General features: G+C 34.4%; 1 long non-coding RNA gene and 1 pseudogene across 1 annotated transcript; both read right to left on the bottom strand.

The window, feature by feature from the left end:
• Positions 1 to 1,142: 1,142 nt before the first annotated feature.
• On the bottom strand, positions 1,143 to 22,548 carry LOC144581864 (uncharacterized). The gene is made up of 3 exons (XR_013533281.1): positions 22,458 to 22,548; positions 10,922 to 10,971; positions 1,143 to 1,780 (listed from the first exon to the last, which is right to left on the bottom strand). It is a non-coding gene; the product is annotated as an uncharacterized LOC144581864 (long non-coding RNA).
• On the bottom strand, positions 17,064 to 17,270 carry LOC100387924 (small EDRK-rich factor 1 pseudogene; annotated as a pseudogene).
• Positions 22,549 to 23,785: the final 1,237 nt, after the last annotated feature.

Below are 23,785 nucleotides of genomic sequence, written 5' to 3'. Positions count from 1 at the left end.
TACATGATTTTGCCTAGCTAAATACTATATTAGTTTCAGAATTATGCATTTCCTATTACTTTATGTATATGATATATTGCTATAATAGACACGTATTTAAGAGAAGGACCTTCATTAGCAATTAGCACATGGACAGCATTTTTCCAAAGTGCCTCTACTTGTTTGTCTAATTGTGAACCTGCAGTTATAGTCTAATTATCAACATCATTTGAATAAACTAAATTCTGTAAATGTTCTCGATTATTTTACATTTTTTTCTTTTTTCTAATTATACATTGAAAAATAGGACTACTGATTCTGACAATTTCTCAGAGTAGCTATTCAAAGGTAGCCAGCAGATGTCTCTCTTAAACTCATCCAACCAACAGGATGTGTTCCCTTCTCTTTGGACTATTACAGCTATAAAGTTACTCATCAGGTACTTGTTCCTTAACGTACTATCAGAATAATTCAAACAGACTGCTAAATGTTAAGATAATCTAATTCCAAAGCAAGATTAAAAATTTTTTTATTTGTATGTTTTTGTCTTTAGAGACATAACTGACTGTTTCAAGAGGAAAACTGTAAGACATCATGAGGCTGAATGTTTAAAAGTAATGGTACCTAAGTCAAAATATTCTTAAGATTGACATTTGGTGAGAAATGAACATTAGGTCTGTCAAGGAAGCATACAATAAGTGCCTACAATATGTGTAACACTGTACTGTATTTGCATATATCCATTTAGTATGGATGAAATTCTGATTTATTAAAGAATTTAAAATTTAAAGACGGAAAATATATAGTTAATCAGTTAACATGTATACACAACATAAGAGAGTTAGAATTTAAAGGCACCCAAATGATGTTCAATTTCTCCCCTTTACATGTGTCTCCGCCACTTCATGTAGGCAAAGTGATTTACCCCATATGATCTCTTTGCACCCATACCATGTCATGAATTGTGATCCAACTCAAGAAATGACAGTCAATATTCATAAAATTATTGAAACTCTAGGACACAGTTTACATATTTTATAACTTTCTTATACATCATTTTCTTTAAGGTTTAGTCATTTTTATTTTTAATCACTGGCTATGTATCCCTCTAACAAGCTTTTGTACATATAACCTTAAAATCTGACAGCTAAATATGCATGTACATTTCCAGAAGTGGAAAAAATCAATTTTTCTTGATATAAACACTATATTGATCTTAAAATTGCCTCTGATATTTAGATCTGAGTTGGAGTGTTCCAGTTATCAGCTTTAGTAGTCATTTAATCATTGGCCCAAACTTAGCTTACTGTGGTCAATCACTCCAGTGTTTTTAGTAAAATTTCATATCAATCTTATAGCTAAAATTTGCTTCATTCAACTTTTCCATTTTATATTCAAATTATAAACACACTTATGGCATTTTATGATTCACACAGGTAATCTATACTCATGGAAAATGTTACAGAACATACAGTTGCCTTTTCTCCTATTGCTATCTGCCATTTCCCCAGTTCTTTCATGCACAGAAAATTTCTGAGACCAGTTTTTATCAAGATATTAGATGAAATGAAGCATATTCAACCTTCTGTTTGATATAAATAGTAGAATACCACATTGTGGAAAACCAAAATTAACAATCACGCAAATTTGGTTAAGTCCAAATCTTCACCTACTCTGTGTGAACAGCTTAGCATCTGGACATGACCAGAATGAAACATACAATCATGTTCATGAGTCTCACCTTACCAAACTCAAGTCAAAATCTCCTTTCACTCAGCCAATCACTTCACTTCCTGTTTCACTGATAAGACAAAAACAATCAGAAGACAGTATTAGCAACCTTTAATGACCACATCTACACATGTCACATATACTCTGCCTTCATTCCCATTATTCTGCCCTCTTAGCCATGACCAACGGCTCATTCTTACATTATATCACACCCTCTCTTCTTTTGTCTACTCATGGGCTAGACTCAGATAAGTTTTCTCCTACTCCATTATATTGCTAATTGATTTCTCTCTAGTAGATTATTCTTATGATTTTATTCCTATTATTTAAAGCACACTTGTTTAAGCAAACAACCTCTCTTGTTGCTATTTTCCTTTCCAACTATTAGCACATTTGTCTCCTTCATTTACAATGAAGCTATTTCTTCTGAAATCCACCTTCTCCTTCTCTTCTGAGTCCTATTATATACAGTTAATATTTATGATTGTTCAGTAGACATTAGAAAAAAAAATCTACAATCTAGTTGATTTGTCAAATTAATTGTTATTTGAGTATTATATATCCTTATTTATTATTTTTATTTGATATTTCTTTGGTAAAGAAGAAAATAATGTTTGTTATAATGATAATCATATTTTCTGTAAGTTTTGTTTCCATGGTTTTTGATGGCATGTTCTTTTCTGCATAGTTATTTGTGAATGATGTCCATCATTATCTATCACATAGTATTCGTTTGCTAGAGCTATTATAACAAAGTACCATAAACTGGTTGATTTAAATAACAGAAATTGACTTTTCCATGGTTTTGGAGGCTGAAAGTCCAAGATCAAGGTGTCAGCAGAGTTAATGAACTCTGAGGCTTCTTTCTCTTCTCTCTTTGGCTTGTAGTCGCCAAACATCTAGATATCCAACTACAAGCCAACGAGAGAAGAGAAAGTCCCTGTGACTTCATGTGGTCTTTCCTCTGTGTGTGCCTGTGTCATCATCTCCTTTACTTATAAGGAAAACATTCATTTTGGATGAGATCCCTCTGTAAAGACTTCATTTAAACTTAATTACCTATTTTAAGGTCCTATCATCAAGTAACAGTCACATTTTAAGTACTGTGGGATAGGACTAAAACATATGAATTTTGAGGGTACACAATCAGCCTCTATACAACCCTTTTATAAACTTTCCCCTCTGCCTGCTTAGTTCATTCATAAAATTCTCTTTGCTTGGGTGAATGTACTCTTTTCTGCTAAGTTGCTTTCTCCCTACTAGGAATCTAGCATTTCACCTCCAGTCTGTCCTCTGCTAAGGCCTATTTGCTGCCATTTGCTCCTCTTAATGGTTCTATAGGATAAAATTAAAGACAATGACATCCCACACTTTTTATTTGGTCCATGGAAAACTTTTAGATTGTTTGTCTGAATACACTCAGAGAGTAGAAGCTGATTCCAAAGCATCAGTAAGACTTTGTTGCCAAATTATCAAACCATTTAGTCGATCTGTCTCTTTTGACCTATACATTTCCAGAAGAACAGAAAACTCAAATCAAGCCATCACTATTAAAAAATCTTGAGGAAGTTCTACTCACTTTGCTTAAGTTTAGAGGTAACCCACCTCTCCTGGAAGGTGAGCTGGAATTTTTAGAATTCGTTTACAGCCCACTCCTATTAAAAAGAAAATTATTTTCATGAATCAAATCTTTGTCTCATCCATGTGTCCAACTTTTATAATTCTTATTGCAGAGATAGTAGTGATTGTGGTATAGATGTGGGTAGAAAAAAACGAAAGAAGATAAAACGAATTATAGATATGTATGTAGTTTTATTATTTAGAAAAAACAGAAATTAAATGTGATAATATCTTAATTGACATTAATTCTAGAAACTGAATATGTATGTTTGCATTTCATTCTTTGTTATTTCAATTTTTTTCCCAATAAAAATAGAAATAAAAGATTATTAGGTTGGTGCAAATGTAATTTCACTTTTGCATTGTTGAAATTTGCTTTTTGATATTGGAATACATTCTTAAATAAATATGGTTGATATTCATCATTTTACTGGACATTTCTCACTTTACTTATTTTTTGTTAATGACATTACTTGTTATTTATTTTATGTTTATTTTAGGCTATGGAAATGATGTTAGAAAAAGACAACTTTGAGCAATTTTCTTGTTCTATTTCAAAATGTGTTGTAAAACAGTAGAGATAGCTGTCAACATCAATAACATATTTAGCCCAGGAACTGCTAATGAATATACAGGGCAGTGGTGTTCAAGAAGTTTTGCAAAGAAGATGAGAGCCTTGAAGATGAGGAGTCAAGTGGCTGGCCATCGGGAAGTTGACAATGACCAATTGAGAGGAGTCCTTGAAGCTGATCCTCTTACAGCTACACAAGAAGTGGCTGAAGAACTGAACTGACTATTCCAAGATCTTTCCACATTTGAGGCAAATTACAAAGCTGAAAAAGCTTGATTAGTGGGTGTCCCAGGAGCTGAGCAAAAATAAAAAACTTTGTCGTTTTGAAGTGTCGTCTTCTCTTATTCTACGCCACAAAAATGAGGGATTTCTCGTTCAGATTGTGATCTGTGATGAAAAATGAATTTTATATGACAACTGGTGAAGACCAGCTCAGTGGTTAGACTGAGAAGTTCCAAAGCACTTCCCAAAGCTGAACTTGCATCAAAAAAAGGTCGCAGTCGCTGTTTGGTGGTCTGCTGCCAGCCTGATCCACTACAGCTTTCTGAACCTCGGCAAAGCCATTACATCTCAGAGATTGATAAGATGCACCCAAAACTACAACACTCGCAGCCAGCATTGGTTAACAGAAATGCCCCAATTCTTCACCGCAATGCCTGACTACATGTCGCACAACCAATGCTTCAAAAGTTGAATGAATTGGGCTACAAAGTTTTGCCTCGTCTGCCATATTCACCTGACTTCTTGCTGACTGACTACCACTTCTTCAAGCATCTAACAACTTTTTGCAGGGAAAATGCTTTTACAACCAGCAGGATGCAGAAAATGCTTTTCATGAGTTCATAGAATCTCAAAGCATGGATTTTTGACGCTACAGGAATAAACAAATTGAAACATTTCACCTTGGCAAAAAATGTGTTGATTGTAATGGCTCCTATTTTGATTAATAAAGATGTGTGTGGCCTAGTTATAATAATTTAAAATTCAAGGTCCAAAACTGCAATTACTTTTGCACCAACCTAATAGCTCAGATCAGCATTTCCCTTGCCAGCTTATGCGTTCTTTACAAATGGTTTAATAAACCTGTATTTCTACTGGAACCCACTACCTTATAATACAAAGTAACATTGTAACATTCATAGTAGTAGATTTTCTTACTACAAATATGTAGATAGATTTTTACTTTTTCTTTCTTGCTTCTTTCTCAAACCATCGACTAAAAGAAAGAACAAAATGATTTCTCCACCTTCCGCTCCTTTCCCAGTACGAAGACACTGGGGTAATAAAGATGCATGTGTATTAGTCATGATTCTCCTGAGAAACACAACCAATAGTATATATAAGGATGTAATGAGATTTATTATAAAAAATTGGCTCACATGATGATAGAAGCTAAATCTCATTAATTGCTGTCTACAAGACTGAGGCCCAGGAAAGCTGCTGTAATTCTGAGTCTCAAGGCCTGTGAACAGCAGGAGCTGATTATATAAGACCCAGCCAGTCCAAGTTCAATGGCCTAAAAACCAAGAGTGCTGATTTCCAAAGGACAAAAAAAGAGGGATGTCCCAGCTCAGTTAGAAAGCAAATTCATCTACCTTTCTATCATACTGAGGCTCTCAATAAATTACATGATGCCTGCCTACATGGGTAAGGGTGATCTTCTTTACTCAACTTACCAATTTAAATGCCAGTGTTTTTCAGAACCACCCTTATAGACACACCCAGAAAAAATGTTGCATCAGCCCTCTGAGAATTCCTTATCCCAGTCAAGTTAGCACATAAAATTAACTACCATGTAATGTAAACTCCTTTTGACAATTTCCTTCTTTGTCACTTTAAATCATAAGACTGAAATTAGATTAATATCTTTTCAAAATAATAGAAAGTTTTTCACCATGCCTCAGGACAAATTGTTCTAGTCTATGCTGTGTTATGCTATACTATGCCATGCTAATATTTCTTTATTCAATCAAAAATTATAATTGAGTCCTTACATTGTACCTAATACTATTCTATGCATAAAAATAATAGCAGTAAAAAAAAAGGACCATATTCCTTCATATTCCTTTTCTCAGAGAGCTTATCTTTCAATTATTCAGTTCAGTCTGTCTTTATATATTTTGTCATATAGTTTCTGGCAATTCTAGGTCTCAAAAGTGGGCAGGTTTATTAAAACTAAAAATCATACACTCTTTTTGATTTGAAGGGCTCCTTCCAGTTGGGTAATTAGATCCTGAGATATTCGAAATGAATATTAAGATGGTGAGCATGGTGGCTCAGGCCTGTAATCCCAGCACTTTGGGAGATCAAGGTGGCTGGATAGCTTGAGTCCAGGAGTTTGAGCCCAGGCTGAGCAACATGGTGAAACTTCATCTCTACTAAAAAGACAAAAATAATTAGCTGGACATGGTGTACGCCTGCAGTCCCAGCTACTCAGGAAAATGAGGTGGGAGAATCACCCAAGCCCAGGAGGTCAAGGCTGCAGTTAGCCATGATCATGCCACTGCACTCCAGCCTGAGCAATAGAAGTGAGACCCTGACACTCTCTCTCTCTCTCTCTCTCATATATATATGTGTGTGTGTGTGTGTGTGTATAAATATACACACACACACACATATATATAAATACATATATACACACACAACTGGTTATAAAAACTGGTAGGAGTGAGACTCTGCCTCAAAAATATAGATGTGTGTGTGTGTATATATATATATATATAGAGAGAGAGAGAGAGAGAGAGACAGCTGTTTGTAAAAATTGTACTTCGACAGCAGTATTTAACTTCCTGTGAGAGTGGAAGTGAGACTTGGCAGAATCATATCTCTAGACAAAATAGTACATTAAAATGAAAGGATAAGGACTGGATATCAGAGAACATTCAGGACTGTATTATGGATATACAGATATAGTGTGTGTCTGTGTGGTCCCAAGGGCAAAATGCAAGGTCTCATGAAACAGGACTAACAACTTTGTTGATTCAATGCTGGAAAGATAATCTGCTGCCCTCTTTCAGTGATGCAAAATGAATTTCTTAAGCTGAAGTTGTCAAGCACACAAAAATCAAGTCCAGGCCAAAGCTGAAGCCTGACTGAAAAAGATACACAGCAAGCCACTTTTAGATTCAAACACTTCATTATTTATTTTATTACTTTCTCAAGAGAAAAAGATTAGCCAAAAATGCCAGCTTTCCATGCTTTGTCCTAAAACAAAAAAACGACACAAACAAAACAGTACACCTTAGTGTAAGTAGCAGGATGTCCTGTTGCTGAGGATCTGACTCTAGACTGTGACTAAGTGGACGTATGCTTCTGAAGTTCTTCTCTGAGTGTGGCGCTCCTGAAGCTTCATACCTCATCAGAATTCAGGAGGTGATGAGAAATTGTTTCATAATAGCAAAGGGATCACTCAAGGTGAGTAAGAAAGGGCCTTGTAGAAGCTCCCTGCATGCACTCCATCCTTTAATGTTCCAGGAACCTCATAAGGCATTCTGCTAAGACTCAGATTACTTGTGGTTCAAATCTTTGTTTGTGTGACTTATATGGATATGTGCAAGGTCGGCAGGGTGCCATGGTGGACTCATTCTCCTACAGGGCCATGACCAAATACATTGGAAGGCACTGAACTGGATATACAGATATAGTGTGTGTCTGTGGTCCCAAGGGCAAAATGCAAGGTCTCATGAAACAGGACTAACAACTTTGTTGATTCAATGCTGCAAAGATAATCTGCTGCCCTCTTTCAGTGATGCAAAATGAATTTCTTAAGCTGAAGTTGTCAATGTGTTTCTTTTCTGTTTTTATTTCTATAGATACCTTTAACATGCTAAAAGAAAAATCAGATCAATCGTCATTAGTTGTGTGTGCCATGTCACTCTTAATCTAAAAGATAATGCATCAAATAGCATTCCCAGCACTCCACTCTATTAAATTTCATTGGTAATAGACCCCCTCACACCACTATTCAGAATGACATGCTTTACCCACCTGTAACTGAATATGAGCTTCACTTCATGGATCACTTTTTCACTAATTTCAGGTGAGTAACAGATGTTCATTGTCCACCATGTTATTTGTGCTGCTATAGCCCTGCCTCAAATACAATTCCTAAAAATGACTACAGAAATTCCCATAGCTAGTTTTTCCAAGTATGAAAAATTTTTAGCTAGGCTTATTGCCTAATATTGTATTCTCTGCCTCCTTTTAAGGAATCAAATAGCTTTGCAGTATTTAAAGTATTATCCAAAACTGATTACTCCTCATGGGTCTTAGTGCCTGGTGGTCTGGTAATTAACAATATATTTTTTAAAAACTTTAAAAATAAAATTTGAACCATGCAATTATGCACAATGCATATTGTAAGGACAGCTAATGAACTCTATCATTTTGCTGCTAACAGCTGTTTTCTCATCATAAATTTTGTTCAAAGATTCCATTCACACTACCACACAAAATAAAAACAGGAAGTTAGAGGAGAGCAATAGAACAACATAAACATTTTCTTTTTCTTGTAAAATCTGAATCGCTCTCTAGTGACAAATCAAAAACAACCAAATAATTTAGATATATTTGAAAAATAATGCACAGTTCCTGATAACAGAGAGGAGGAAATAAGAAAGGGAGGGAAGGAGGAGAAGGAACAATGAAAGAAGGGATAAAGAAAGAAAGAAGGGGAGGCAGAGGAAAAGCAGAAAAAGAAGGAAGAGAAGAAGAAATTTTAACATATTAAGAATAATGCTTCAGATTTAATGATGTAGACATTTGTTCATTTTTACTTCCCATATTTGTTAAAGCACTAAAACATTGCAAAGGGCTCTGCAGTCTTTATGTATTCACATTTCTCATCTTTGCTTCACTTAAACATTCTCAGTTTACATGATATCCTTGCCCTCACTTGAATAAGTTTACCATGCATGTATCCATACATTTTCTTTTGTATATTACTAATGTATTACTGTAATCATACAAATGTTATCATTATAATAAATATTGACAAGCTCTCTTTTTTTATTCTTTAATATTTTGGCAAATTTTGTTTTTAACTTTAGTATATATTTAACAAGAGTTTTATAGAATTCTATAATACAATGAATGAATAAAATTGCTTTGTCAAAATTGGCACCTTTGTAATGCTAAGTTTTGTCACTCACAAGCACAATATATATCTTTAATTACTTATCATACTTTTATTTCCTTCAATAGGTTTATAAATTTTATCCATAAACACGGATAAAGTTTTCCTTTGTTATATTTATTCTTGTATAATATTTCTTACTGTAGTTATTGATATATTTTCATTAAATTTTCTTTTTCTCTTTTAAGTTTTGCAATATTTTGTAAAATTGTACATATAGAAAACTTGAGTATATCAAAATTACTTCCAAACTTTTTTCTAAGAATCAAACAAGTCAACACTTGTTAACATCTGATTACATCTTTTTAAAAATAGGCAACAGAAGCCTGATGAATCTGAAAATAACAATGGGGTTGGTCAGACCACTAAAGCAGCAACTAGGAATGACAGTGTGAAAATAAAATGCAAAAATATCACAATTTTATGGAAATACCCTTCTTCCCAAAAAAGCCAATTTATTCTTCTCACTTCAAGTTTTATATTGAGTGGCAACCTGAATAGACGCAGCTGGGAATGACCAGTGAAATTAGGAAAGTTTCTCATGGAAGCTGAATTAATAGAAATGAAAAATCTTGTAAGCAAACCTAAATGATCTAATATTTCTATCTTAGTATATTCCCCAGAAAATTTGAGAAATATCAAGCTAATTCTGTCTTATAAAAGAAAACTGTTCACATAGAGACCAAATACTAAGCACAGAACTGAAATTGAGCAGAGCCAAAACATTAGATATCAGATCATCTGGGAGTAGATCACAGATAGCAAATTATTAAAAAAAAAAAGCAAAAAGTTGAAACTGTGCCCAAGCTAATCTTCCCAGAAAACCCACATCATTTAAACATCAGATACTACAAAAAAATAAATAAATGAAGTCTAATGCCATGCAAGTGTATTCCAAGAAAAGAAAAGATAAAAGGAAACTAGATAGTCATTTAATAAATAATGGGAAAACACCAGAAATGCACAGCAACAAAGATGAAAGCATTGATTTAATACATATAAATGGGGAGGGAATGAATTATAAAGAATTATGCAAACATTGAAAGATCAGCTAAAATTAAAAACAAAAATGCTCAGAAATATTTGCCTAAGCAAATGGAAGATATCAAACAAAACCTCTCAGACCACAGGAGTTACTGGGGTTGAAATTGGAGGGTGGAGTACAAATTAAAAACCCATAGATACCACAGTAGAAAAGAGCAGAGGAAAAGCAAACATAGAAAGGAAAAATGCGTAAAAATATTGAAGAAATGAAAAAGCAGAAGAAAGAAACAAGCAATGTATTTTTAAAATCTAATACAGTTAAAGAATAAATATATTTGAAAGTGATAGGTAATAAAACACAAGCTCTGATCAAGGTGTAATCATAAGGAACAGACTTATAATCCCATCTGAAGTAACCAAAAGACAGGACAAAAAGAGGAGAAAAGAAACAATAATTTTTAAGACACTTAATACCAAACAACAAAAGACAGAAGCAATTCCAGAAAGAAGGAAAGCAACTTGGAGGAATCTTACATTTATTTCAACTTATTGCCTTGAGAAAGGTTTCAGCCTTGGTACAGAGTCCTGAAAACTCCCAGAGTTGAGGAAGCTTAGTAGAGACCCTGGGGAGAACTAAGTGGCTGTAACTCGCAGGTGAAAGTACCAGAGAGGAGAAAACTGCACAGGGAGAAAATTGTGGCTATCTGCAGAGTCTCCCCTGAGTACTCAGCAAAGTACTAAGCAGCATATGCAGGTGGGGAAACTACTTTAGGATTGAGGGAAAGGTCATTCAACAAAATTAGAGGAAACAGTGCCTGGTACTCACACAGGGCAGGAAATTGACTGACTGGAACATTTCAGGATCTACAGGGCATTCGATAGAATATTCAGAAGACTCTTACCTCAGTAATGGGTAATGTTAGCCTGATGGTAAGCACTGCTATGGAGTCACCTAACAAATAAAAAATAAAAAATAGATCAAACTGGATTCAACTGTCTCAAAGTAAATTAACTGCATTCTCAAATAAAGATCAAAAAATGGATAGAAAATCAAATCGACACAGCACCATTTACGTGTAAAATTCAGAATGTCTGACATCCAGTCTAAGAGATATAGTAAGAAAAAGAAAACTATGACCTATAACGAGGATAAAAAACAATTGAGGAAAAGTGACAGAGAGGTAAAAGAGATGCTAGAAATTTTGAAAAATGAAATTAAAGCCAAAAACCAATAGATACCACAGTAGAAAAATGTCTAAAATTACAGAATATAGAGAAATGAAGGATACTTTTAAAATCAAGCAACTTTTTAAAGACATACGTGGAATTTTTAAGAGGGTGATCAGGAAGACAACATAGCATAATAGAATTTTATCCAACTAATCTAGTTGCTAATTAGATCAAAGTATGATTACTATGTCATTACCTTCATATAAAATTAACTTTCTGACATACAAAAAAAAGTACAAATAATAAATATATATTATTCTCTAAACTAGTGAAATAAACACAAATATTTTGAATCCCCTTGTGTACTCCTCAGATCGCTTCTTTCCTGTATTTATTCACCTAAGAGATAAATCTCTCCAATTTGGCGTTTATTTTCTCCATGCACAGATCTTTATATTTGCTATATATGTATATATTCTTAGTATACACATACATACACACACATATTTTTCAACTATTCAGTCAACAAATACGAAGTGGTATATATTATTACATTAAGTACATGTATTATTCTAGCTACCAGAAATAGAACAAAGGACAAAACAGTCCAAAGTCTTTCTTCTCTCAAAGATAGCATTCTAGTAAGTTAGGCAGGCAGTGAGCAAAATAAATTTCTAAAATAGAATATGTTAGATGAGGGTAAGCGATAAGAAAAAAGTGTGGTCAGTGTCAAGTTTCACAGACAATGTGTTTTTTGAGTAAGGAGTTAAAGGAAATGAAGGACTGAAAAGATACTGGATGCATATAAAGAACAGGAAAGAAATACAGAAAGGAGGAGAAGAGCAGAAAGTGAAACCAGAGAGACAAAAGAGTGTAGAGGAGTGTACAGATTTAGACCGGCCGTAGGCATTCATAATAATTTATTAACAACTCTGTCAGATGGAAACCAGTTGGTTGAATTTTATGCAGAGAATAGGCATGATATGATTGATATTTTAATCCAAAAATCCTGGTATGTTAAAAATAGACTAGATTTATTTTGTTGTTGTTTTGTTTTTCAGTGGTGGGCTTGATAGAAGGCAGGAAGTTCACTTGGGAGGCTGCTGCAAAAATCCAGGTGAAAGATAATGATGGTACAGGTCAAGATTTTAGTTCTGAGCTGTTGGAAAGAGAATTACCATTAACAGAAACAAACAAGCAAACAAATTTATTAAAAGAGCATGTTTGGAGGTAGTGGCAATAGAATGATCAGGAGCTCAGTTTCAAACATAGTAAATTAAATATATATATATTAGAACATCAGGCAAAGATGGCAAGGGTACAGTTGTATATATGAGCCTGGATTGCAGGGAAAATAAGATTGCAAACATAAAATTTGAAAGCATTACCGTATAAATGACACTGAATGGCCTTCAAGAGAATTAGCATGATAGTAAGAAGAAGAGGTCCTAATATAGTCATGCATCATTAAACTAGGATACGCGAAATGCATCCTTAGTCAATTTTGTCATCACGTGAACATCACGCAGGATTTTTACACAAAGCTAGATTGTATAGCCTATTGCTCACCTAGCTTGTATGGCATAGCCTGTTGCTCCTAGGCTAAAAACCTGCCTAGCATGTTACTGCACTGCATACTGTAGCCAATTGTATTACAATGGTAAGTATTTGCATACTAAACATAGAAAAGGTAATGGCTTGTACAAAGACTTTACAGTGGTTATGGTATCACTAGATGACAGAAAGTTTTCTGCTTTATTATAGTTTTATGTGTCCATCATTGTATGTACAGCCCATTGTTGATCAAAATATTATTATAAGGTGCATGACTGCACTAACTCCCAGTGAGCAACAATGTGATGGTGAGATGAGGAGAAACCATTTATGGAATTGAGATTATCCTTTGAGAAAAAAGAAAAACCAGGAGAGTGTGATGTTCTCAGGGTAACAAACATGACAAATGCTAACTGATCAAGTAAAATAGGACTGAGAAATGACCATAGAAGGATCTTATTGGAAGACATTGGTGACCTTGATAAGAACCATCTGGTTAGGTAGTGACAATGAAGTCTTGCTGGTAGGGATTCAGTAGAGAATAGTGGAAGAAAAACTGGGAATCATGAGTATTGGTAAGGAGATAAGTGGAGAAGTATTTGAGAAATGTAAGGTTAAGAGGTCATTTGAAAATATGAGAAACAGTGGCATGTCTATATATTTATAGGAAAGTTCCAGTAGAAAGGGAATGGTTGAGAGAAAAAGGAAAATCACTAAAACAAAGACTTTGGAAGATAGGAAGATCTAGTTCATAGATAGGAGGGTGAAAGACATGCGGAGGAAAAAGACGAAAACATGAGTTCAAATGCAAGTGGGTTATTAGATATTGTAGTGGGGATTGTAGACAGTCTCTTCTTGATTGACTCCTTCTTCTCAGTGAACTAGGCAGTAAGGTACTTTGTTATGACAGCCCTAGAAAATTAATACAGTAAGACATAGTAAGATCAAAGTTGTGGCAATACTGGTGCATTAGCCACAAAGACAGGAAGTGATGTCTGGAAAGCCCAATGATTGAATGTTAGACTTACAAGTGGAGATATTGATGAAGGTCACTCGATGAAAGAACTCTTAAGAACTGAGATGCCAGAAAATGTTAGCTAATAGATTATCTTTTAAATCATCAAGAACTATGACAGCAGCAGTATTGAAGAAAATGATGGGAAATCAGCAGGTAAAAGATTAAGTTGATCATGGGAATTGATCAGAGAAATTTTGCATGGCAGACAGGAGTAAAAATAGAGGAAGGGCTAGAATGATCTGATGATATAAGATTTAAAGCTGATATCACTATGTATGTTTAAACCTTTACTCAGTTGGTGTCGTGCTACATGTATTCTTCTTGGAATTGGATTTTTATGTAGCCTTATAGTTGACATTTATCCACATATGTTCATTAATTTCTACTGCATAGTATTCCATTATATAGCGATGGCAAAATGTGTTTATCCATTCCTCTGGTAAGAGATGTTTAGTTTTTTTGAATTCTTGATATTATAAACAAAGCTATCTTCCATTAACTTTTGTCTTTATCTCACTATACTTATAGTTATGTCCCAGCTGTTTAAAAAGTATGCCTACTATCATTTTGTGATAAGTCCTTTTGGAAATTTTATATTAGTAACATTTATAAAACAACTAGGATTTGTTTTTTATTTTTTAATATTAACTTAATATTAATTTTTTGTATCATAATTATCTCCATATTTCTACATTTTTGCAAGTACTATTATTATTTTACTATTGAGTTTAATACTTAGCTCACATATTGTTTTTTTTTTACTTTTTAAAAAAATGTACTTGAAATTATAAATTTCTACCGCTTTTGCAGCATTTCAAAAGTATTAATAAGTATATATACATTCTTTTCATTCAGTTGTTTATATTTTTTATTGATCAATGAGCTCTACTTTGAATTCTACCTTAACTCAAAACTTGAGTTAAGAAGAATGTTACATAAGTTCAATTTTATGTTTTCTTTTGCCCCGACATCCTACTTCTTCCTCTGAGCTTCATTTCTCCATTATTAAAATTCATCATCTCTTACTATTTTAGCAATGTTAAAGCCTCTGTTAAAAAATAATTTTAATTAATTCCTGAATTACAGATATTTGGATATAAGACTATAAGATCTAAGGAATTATTTTTTATTGTTAATTAATGACTCCTTTTATCTGTAGTAAACATATAGTAAAGTATAATTATATATTAATATTCTATGCAAGTAATACTTGGTCAACCCTTTTTTGTTTCTCGAATTTCAAAATTTCATAGTCATTAAATTTTAGGTGTGATTCTTTTGAATAAAATTTTGTTATTTTATCAAAGCTGATATTTTCTATATTTGAACAGGTAGATTTACATTTGGATTTGGTTCAACCATCTTATTTTATGTTTTGTATTTCTGGTCATCACAGTTTTTTTTTTTTCTTTTTTTAAGCTACATTTTTACTTTCCTAAAATTACTAGAAATTTTTCCATAACTTTTTTCACTTTACAATTTCCAAGTCACATTTCTCATTTTTTGTACTTATAAACTTTTTAAACTTTTTTCAGAAGTATATAACTCTTCTTTGTATGGCTTCACAAGTTTTCAGAAAGTGACCATGCTCATGGAACCTGTCCCCAGTTAAAGAAGGAGAATATCAGGAATATCCCAGGAAACCCTTTGTGTGCCTTACAGTTACTATCGCCATCTGCTTAAATTTCTCTGTACTGTGTCAGGTAGTTTTCTTAGATCTACCTCTCAGGTCACTAATTCTCTGGTTAGCTCTTCATAAGCTTCTTAGTCTGCTAGTTGAGTATGATAGACAATGGTATGCATCACTGTGAATGGGCCCTGGGGTAGTTAGGTTAATCATTTTCCTGGGTATGTTTGTGACAGTGTTTGCAAATGAAATTAGAACTTAAGTTGATGTATTAAGCAAAATAAATTATGTTTTCCAACATGATTGGTTATCATTCAATCTTCTGAGGGCCTGAATAGAACAGAAAGTAAAGAAAGGAGGAATCTACCCTCTTGTTTTTTCACTGCGCTGTTTGAACTGGAACATCTCATGTCATCTTCTGCCCTTGAACTGGGATTTATATCATTGACTTCCCCAGTTCTCAGCCCTTCAGACTCAGGCTACATTACACAACTAGCTTTCCTATATCTCCGGCTTGTAGACAGCAGATCATGGGACTTCTCAGCTTCTATAATTACATGAGCCAATTCCTCATAATAAATATAAATAATATATAACAATATATATATAATAAGATATATATTATTCTATTTTGTTAGCCCATCAATAAGCTTTAGCATGTTTTGTTAGAAGTTTTTTTCTGATTTTCATGTTCATAATACTTTCATGCCTAATTCTTTTTATTACCATCTGCTAGCATTCTAATCATATCATGTAATCCATTTGTGTGAGCTCATTTTCAGCATTAATTTTTTCTTTTCCTCTGCTTTTATTATTTAAATGTCCTATTACTGATGAGTGTATATGGATTACAATGGTTCTGGAATGATTTTAGACAGAAAAAAATTAAATATAGACACGTTTGGGTCACAAGGCTTTGATTTTTCATATTTGCCTTCCCTCCTTCCCTCCTTTATACCTAAGGTCCTAGACAGAGCAAACATTTTAAGGCCAAATCTTTTGGTGTGTATGTAGAGTTTTTCTAGGTCACTTTTCATAAATAGAGAATCTCTATGAAAAGATTTTCATGCATATTTTATACAGGATTAGAAAATCCAGTTTCCCCACCTTCCACAGCCCGAGGCTGTCTCTCTGGTGTTCCTGTGTGAAACACAAGCCTATACCCAGCCTTTCATGCCTAAATACAGGGTAACAATTACTGAGGGCTGCAGTGCCATCACTTCTCACCGTGTTGACTTTTATTATAGTTTGTGCTCTTTGAATTTTTCCTTTATTCTTTGGTGCTTAGTTAGATCTTACTTTGAAGGTTTTGTTTCATCTATGATCTTATGTTCATAGCAGAAGGGAAACTATCTGAATCCAGTCATCAACGTTTTTAATACGAGAAAGCAGTGTAAATACTTAACCAAGTTCTATTAAATACAACCAGCAGCAGGACTCTCCACATCTGTGCCTACACTCTGTTTCTCAATCTTCATATTTCTACATTTTTTTCTGCAAGGTTAGTGCTTTATTCTTTGAAGAATGCTTCTATAACATCCCACTAAGTCAAGCTGAAAGGTAAAGTTTAAAATAGTTTTTAAAAAATAAGTCATAATGTATGTAATGACTGTTCACTCTACAGAATCTTGACCTTAGAGCTTGTGATGCACCCAGTTGGCAGGAGCACCCAGGCTTTCCAAATAGCCAGTCATCATTTTTCTTTTGTCTGCATAGACTTCTTCTCATCAGCTGCCTTCTGCTTCTGTTGCATGATCTCAGAGTCCCTCTGCTTTCTCTGAGAGGTAGTCGAGCTATCCTCTTTTCTTTTCCCCTTACTATTTTCCTGGGTTTTCTTCATGTTTTTCTGACAGGCAAGTTCTCATTGATTTTCACAGGCCATGCTGGCCACCGATCAAGCCTGGAAGAAAGCGACTCGGAAAAGCAACGGCTCCCTGCCACGTTGGGGTAGTCACCACCATCTTCTTTTCCGTTTCTACATTTATCTGCCAGCTTTTGTCTTCTCTCCCAAGGGGAAAACTTTCTCAAGCCATGGTTTTCCTCTACTCTCACATCACAACAATCAACACACAGTTATGTGACAAAACGTAGGAGAGAGTTTCATCACACACCAAGCAGTGGATACCAGATAAGGCATCTTCCAATTCAGTTCTGACACTGTCTATCTGGAGATAATGTCAGATCCCACAAGGTGAGGGCTCAGTCCGCAAGACTGCCCCTCACCCACCAGTTGCAATTCTAGGCCTCTGAACCTTCTGATCAACTGGCATCAAGTAGGGGTTCCCAGGACTCCCTGTTTTGGTTCAGTTAATTTGCTAGTACAGCTCACAGAACTGAGGGAAACAATTGCTTACATTTTCTGGTTTTGCAAAGGGTATTGATGGAGAGTTGCATAGGGCAGGCATGTAGAAAGTGGTGTACAGCTTCTATGCTCTCCCCAGGTGGCCACCCTCCAGAAACCTCCATGTGTTCACCTATCTGGAATCTCTCTTAACCCAATCATCTTGGGATTTTATGGAAGCTTCAGGGCATCAGTGTTCCTTCCCCCTAGAGCATAGGGTAGGACCCTCTCTGGGAAAGGTCTGAAGACCCACGATCAGGAAGGCCAGGGAAGAGTAGCGTCCTGCCTGGAGCAGGTAAGCGAAAGGCAGGAGAAAGAAGGACAAGACAAGGTCAGAGACCTGCCCCTGAGGCCCAATACACCCAACATTATAACAGAAGACTGTAACAAGGGCTATGGAAGTTGTGAGCCAGGAACCTTGGATGAAAACCAATATATAACGTCACACCACAACACCAAATCTATCTAATCTCAACATTTGTATGTGACAGTTCTTCCACTTCATTCCATTTTCTCCAAACACTAAAATTATTTCCTGAGCTTAGAATTCCCAGAAGTACTTTCACTAATTGCAGGTATTGGAAAATCATTTTATAACTCTATTTTAAAAATATTTTCTATTTAAATGATGATTTAAAATAGCCTGCTCTGCAAGACATATTTGCTCTGTTCAAAAAAAAAAAGTAAAAGAAAAAAAGACCTAGCATGCTATAAAATTTTTACACCACCAAATAAGACAGTACTTGTTGGAAAATAAAGTATACACAACTGTAAGGGGACATAAAGCTATCAGGAAAACCACAGCTTTGCCACAATCCTTGATTAGCTGAAATAGCACTGTGGGTGTCTCCTCGAAAGTCAGTTATTTGCTACCAGATGGAGACGTTCTTATTCCTTGTTAGATATTCTAGACCGTAATTAAAACCATTAGTCAGTGAAGAGTGAAATCATTCCCATACCTACTTCAAACATTCTCTTTTATTTCTCTTAGGTCTATGCTAGAAGTCAACACTTTCCTTATATGATTTCGTCAGGCTTTTTCATTTTATGTTTCAAGACAAACCGTGCTTATTAAAAATGAGGCTTTTGGTTGTACAACATTGTGAATGTACAAAATGCCACTAATTGTACACTTCACAATGATTGATTTTATGCTATGTGACTTTTACCACAATAAAAACATGAGATTTTCCACCAGCAGTGTTGATAAAGCAGCACAAAATTTCTACTGATGAATTAAGTACACTGGTGATCTGGTCCTTGCTTTGGTTCAAACATGGAAATACAATATCCGAGAGATTTTTCAGACCTCAGTGGAAAAGCAACGACTCCCTGGCATGCTAGGCTGCTGTCACCACCAACTTTCTTTCTCTTTCTACATCTATCTGCCAGCTGACATTTGTACCCAGTTTTCCTTAAGCTTTCTGGAGCATTGAACATCTCTTTTGCAATTTTGTTTGTGTTGGTGTTCTTCTGATCTGATTTTCTTCCTAGCTTTCTGATTCAAGCTTTGTTTGCTGGTTTCAATTTTTCTGCCTATCCTTTTGATGTTAAAATTTCATGTAGTCAATAGACTTTTTCTCTTGCAGTTCTATGATAGGTTTTTGTGCAACTGAAGCTCATACAACACTTCAAGGTACCTGCACTGCTCTGTTGCACATCCAACTAATGCAGTAAATTGCATTTATTCTTTATTGCTACCAATAGGCTGCTGAATGCTTCTAAATTACATCATTTTGTTTTGAAGAGTATCACGTTCATTTTCGCCAATCTCAACTGTGCTCTTAGTTATTTCTGGTCTTCAATCAACTCCCGCTCTTATTCTCCAGAGCAAACTTTTTAAACTTCTAAATATTTTCTCCAAGAAAACTGAATTAATGGAAATTCTATTAAAAAAGACCGTTAGTCATTCTATAAATATATTGTCAGAATTAATAAATGAAAATCTAGATTTTACTTCATATTTGGCACCTATATTTTAATTCATTCTTGCCTGCTCTGCTCCTTACAAATGCATATTTGTTCAGTGAGTCATCTTTGCAGTAGGTAAATTTCATATTACAAACAGTCTGTTTATTCTTCCCTGCTTCCTTCAGTAAGCTTTAACTATGAAACAGCTTAATTGCTACTGACAGTTATTTCTCAGATGTATAAAAACCCCCTTTTGACCAATGTCAATGTTTGTTACTCTAACATTACTTTTTTGAAGGAAAATTACTGGTATTAAATGTAAACTCATGGAAGGAAGTAATGTTGTAATCAGTTCTGGGGATTCAATTAACTAGGGTGTAATAATACTGCCCACCTGAAAGAAAACAATTTGTATCTGCATATTTTCATTTGGCTATATAAAAATCCTTTAAGGTATTGTGTGATCATTACAATGCTTAGTATCTTGATAAAATACCTCAGTTTGGTGATTATCAAACAATGTAATGAAATCTTTCTTAAACTCAAGTATTTTATACAATAACATAAATTTAAAAATTCTTCTTTATAATAATCAATACAATGTGATATCAAGATGATAAAGTTATAGCCCTATTCAATGTCTGTTTTCACATAATTTTAAATTAATATCTCTCTGGCCCTATCTCTTTTTTGTAAAAATTTACCTCTATAATTAACTTATTTAAAATGATTTCCCACTTCTATTATTGAAATATAGTACATTTGCTATTTTATTAACATCATTGTCATTTTATTCAAACTTCTGCCAGTTTGATGGTGTTTATAAAATAACTCACATATTCTGCATTGAAGCCATTCTATTTTCTTGACTACTTTTCTGAATAAATTATCATTACATAGATATTACTTATCCCTTTTTTTCTTTGCACAGCCAGCTGAAAGTAATTTTAAAAAGACATACTTTATACTTTTTATCTTTAATTCAAATTATACTTGCCAGAGGCTGATGATTTGGTTCAGAGCTTCTACAAAACAATGAGTAAAACTGAGCCCAAACACCATAGCAACACCCAGAGAGAATCTTTCCCTCACTAACTAGTCCATTCCTGCACTGCTCTAAAGAAATAAGTAAAACTGGGTAATTTATAAAGAAAAGAGGTTTAATCGACTCAGTTCCACAGCCGTACAGGAAGCCCGACAGGGGAAGACTCAGGAAACTTACAATCGTGGCAGAAGGCAAAGGGGAAGCAGACATATCTTACATGGCCACAGAAGGAGGAAAAGCACCAAGTCGAGGTGTTACACACTTTTAAACAACCAGATCTCATGAGAACTCACTCTCCTGATTACAGCAAGGAAGAAATCTGCTTTCATGATTCTATCATCTACTACCAGATCCTTCCCCAACAAAGGGGATCACAATTCAACATGAGATTTGCATGGGGATAGTTTATTCTCATACTTTCAACTGAACTGACCACCTCTTTGAAACAACTCCTTTTATCACTGATAAGAAGTGGATTCAGTAAACAACAATTTGGCAGAAAACAAATGCACATATTATTTTACAATTTGGAACAAGAAGAAAAAATATATGAGAAAAAGAAAAACATCATAAAAGTCAATATATTTTGCTGTATGCTAGGGAGTCTTTATTTCCTCTTATTTCACAGACATTCACTGTATTCCCCAGTCACTGAGCTATCTCACCCTGAAGTTCCTCGTCTCTTATAAATCCACAAAACAATGCACTGTTTTCTTGATCACTTTTGCATTTCAAGTAAGCAGGATGTTTCTACAATATAGCAATATATTTGTACTATAAAGATCTATGGCTATCCCCACCCCTACCGGAGTTCAACAGTATTCACCTTCTAGGCAGTCTTTTATATAATTCCACTTTGGCAAATTATTTCTATTAATATATTTTTATCAACAAAAGGAGATTGTTCACACATATAAATAAACTTGAATGTATTAATATAAACTTGTAATAAGGCAGTATAATTAAAAGAACAGGATGATTTCAAATTCTAGCTTCAGGAGTTAGTATCTGCATAAGATTTTCAGGTTATTTGACTTTCCAAGCCTAAAATTCCACAAACTGTGTGATGCCATCTGTAAAACATTTTAAAGAAGTTGTGCAGTTCACAGCCTGGGGAATATTGCCTTGCATATGGCAACCTTTCAATAATAAAGTTATACTGATATTATTAGCGTTATGCCCATCTTCCTTAGCTGAACAACTTTAAAATGTTGTAAACCATAAGATTACATAAGTCACAACAATTCCAGTTGGTCCATTTTCTGCTGCCATTAATTTTAAATACTCTGTGTAAGAAGTAGCATCACAATTTGAGACACAACTCATTTTAATGTCAAAATAGAAAAATTTTAAATCTGAGACATGCCTTCTATATAATACCATGTGAAAAATGAGGAACAATTATCCACTTCAGGGATATGGATCTATGAAGCTAAGGTTAATATTTTAACTTCATCTGATAATATCCTTCTCCAATAATACTTGATAGCTTCAAAACCATTTAGAACAGAGAATATAAAGGCACAACAGAAATCTTCTAAGCATAACTTCATTACTCTAATTCATCAAAATTAACACATAATTTTAAATAATTAACCTACTCTTGCTCAGCCTCAGTTTATTTTTCTTGAGCATTTTACATTAGAGACAATATGATATGCACCATAGAGAAATTGAGAAAAGTTTTTACTGAAGACAAATTTAATTCCAGCTCAACAGAAGAAAGTCAAAAGTAAAGGTAAAATGTTAACTATTAGCATGGAGTTGCTCACCGTCCTTTGTACTTCTAAGTTGTCTTTCAAAAGTGTAAGATTGAAAGGAGGTTGGAGTATGGTCTCTGATTTGTAGTATTTGTTCTGAACTGTCTGGAATTCTATTTGTTTTCTTGCCTAGTGCTGACATGGGTTTGATGGATTTAAGTTTTTTGTCATTGTCCCCACAGGATTCTTTCCTTATCAGCTCTTGGCAGATTGCAACCATTTAAGGAAAAACTTCTTTACTGGTTATCAACCTTATTTTCATAGCTTCTTATTTCTCAGTGTCAAAAAGTATTATGTACATTAAAAAAAAGTGCAGTCATCCATGCCAGGCAATTGTAAGTAGAATTGTATTTTAAGTGATACAGCAAATGAAATTGACCTTGGTAAGCCTCATGGCTTGTCAGAAATATGGCCATTCCTTCAGTTCGAGTTTTATTCACAGAATGCAAGAGCCAAGCTTAAAGAAGGTATGCTGTTTTAAGAAGAGAAAGTCACAGCCATTTCTTAAGTACAGTGCCATTTGTGCCCTCTTCAGCAGATGACAGCATGCTATTTTATTTGAAGAAAATGACTAGTGTCTAGTGTTCTTTCATGTTCTGCAGAGGTAATTTCCAAACTGCGGTCTCTTGCCAAGCAGCAGTGGCATTGGCAGGGAAGTCATTTGAAATTCAAAATCTCAGACCCCACCCCTCAGAACTACTGAATTCTGGGGTGGCGACCAGTTGTCCGGTTGGTTTTAAACAACTTTTCAGGTGATTCTGGTGCACACTAAACTTTGGGAACCACTGGGATAAGCTATAAACCAAAATTACAAGCAAGATGAATTCATGTACTTTAGCTACTGTTTATTTTTGCAACCACCCTGGCAAACTAATTCTGTGAAAATAAATAAATAAAAGATCACTGAACATTGTGATTGGGAGAAAACTAGAAAATTATACCTAGAAAATTTGAAGCCCGTCAACTCCCAGTAGGTTGTAAAAGCCCACCAAGGAAGGATACAAACTGAAATGAAATAATACATCTAGAAAACAGCAAAACAAAACCATAAAAGGAGAACATCAAAAATCAGAAAGAAAATAACCCCAGTCCCAAATCTTGCAATGTTCCCTTTGCCTCACTGGTAGTCAGAAACAATTCAGTAATTTAATACCAAACAAGACAGGAATTTGCTACATGCACACTGGATATATTTTCTAGAACACAGTATATGAAAACAGTAAACCGATTCACCCTTATGAAAAAAAGTAATCACTACCCAGCAATTTCTTGAGAAAATATTGCTAGATTGGATAATATCTTTATAAATAAGACTGAAAAGTGGAGAGCTCTGTGGAGCT

Source organism: Callithrix jacchus, chromosome 3, assembly GCF_049354715.1.
Source record: "Callithrix jacchus isolate 240 chromosome 3, calJac240_pri, whole genome shotgun sequence".
Taxonomy (NCBI): Eukaryota; Metazoa; Chordata; class Mammalia; order Primates; family Cebidae; genus Callithrix; species Callithrix jacchus.
The sequence above is the reverse complement of the archived record's forward strand: the minus strand, read 5'-3'. Positions and strand labels throughout refer to the sequence as shown.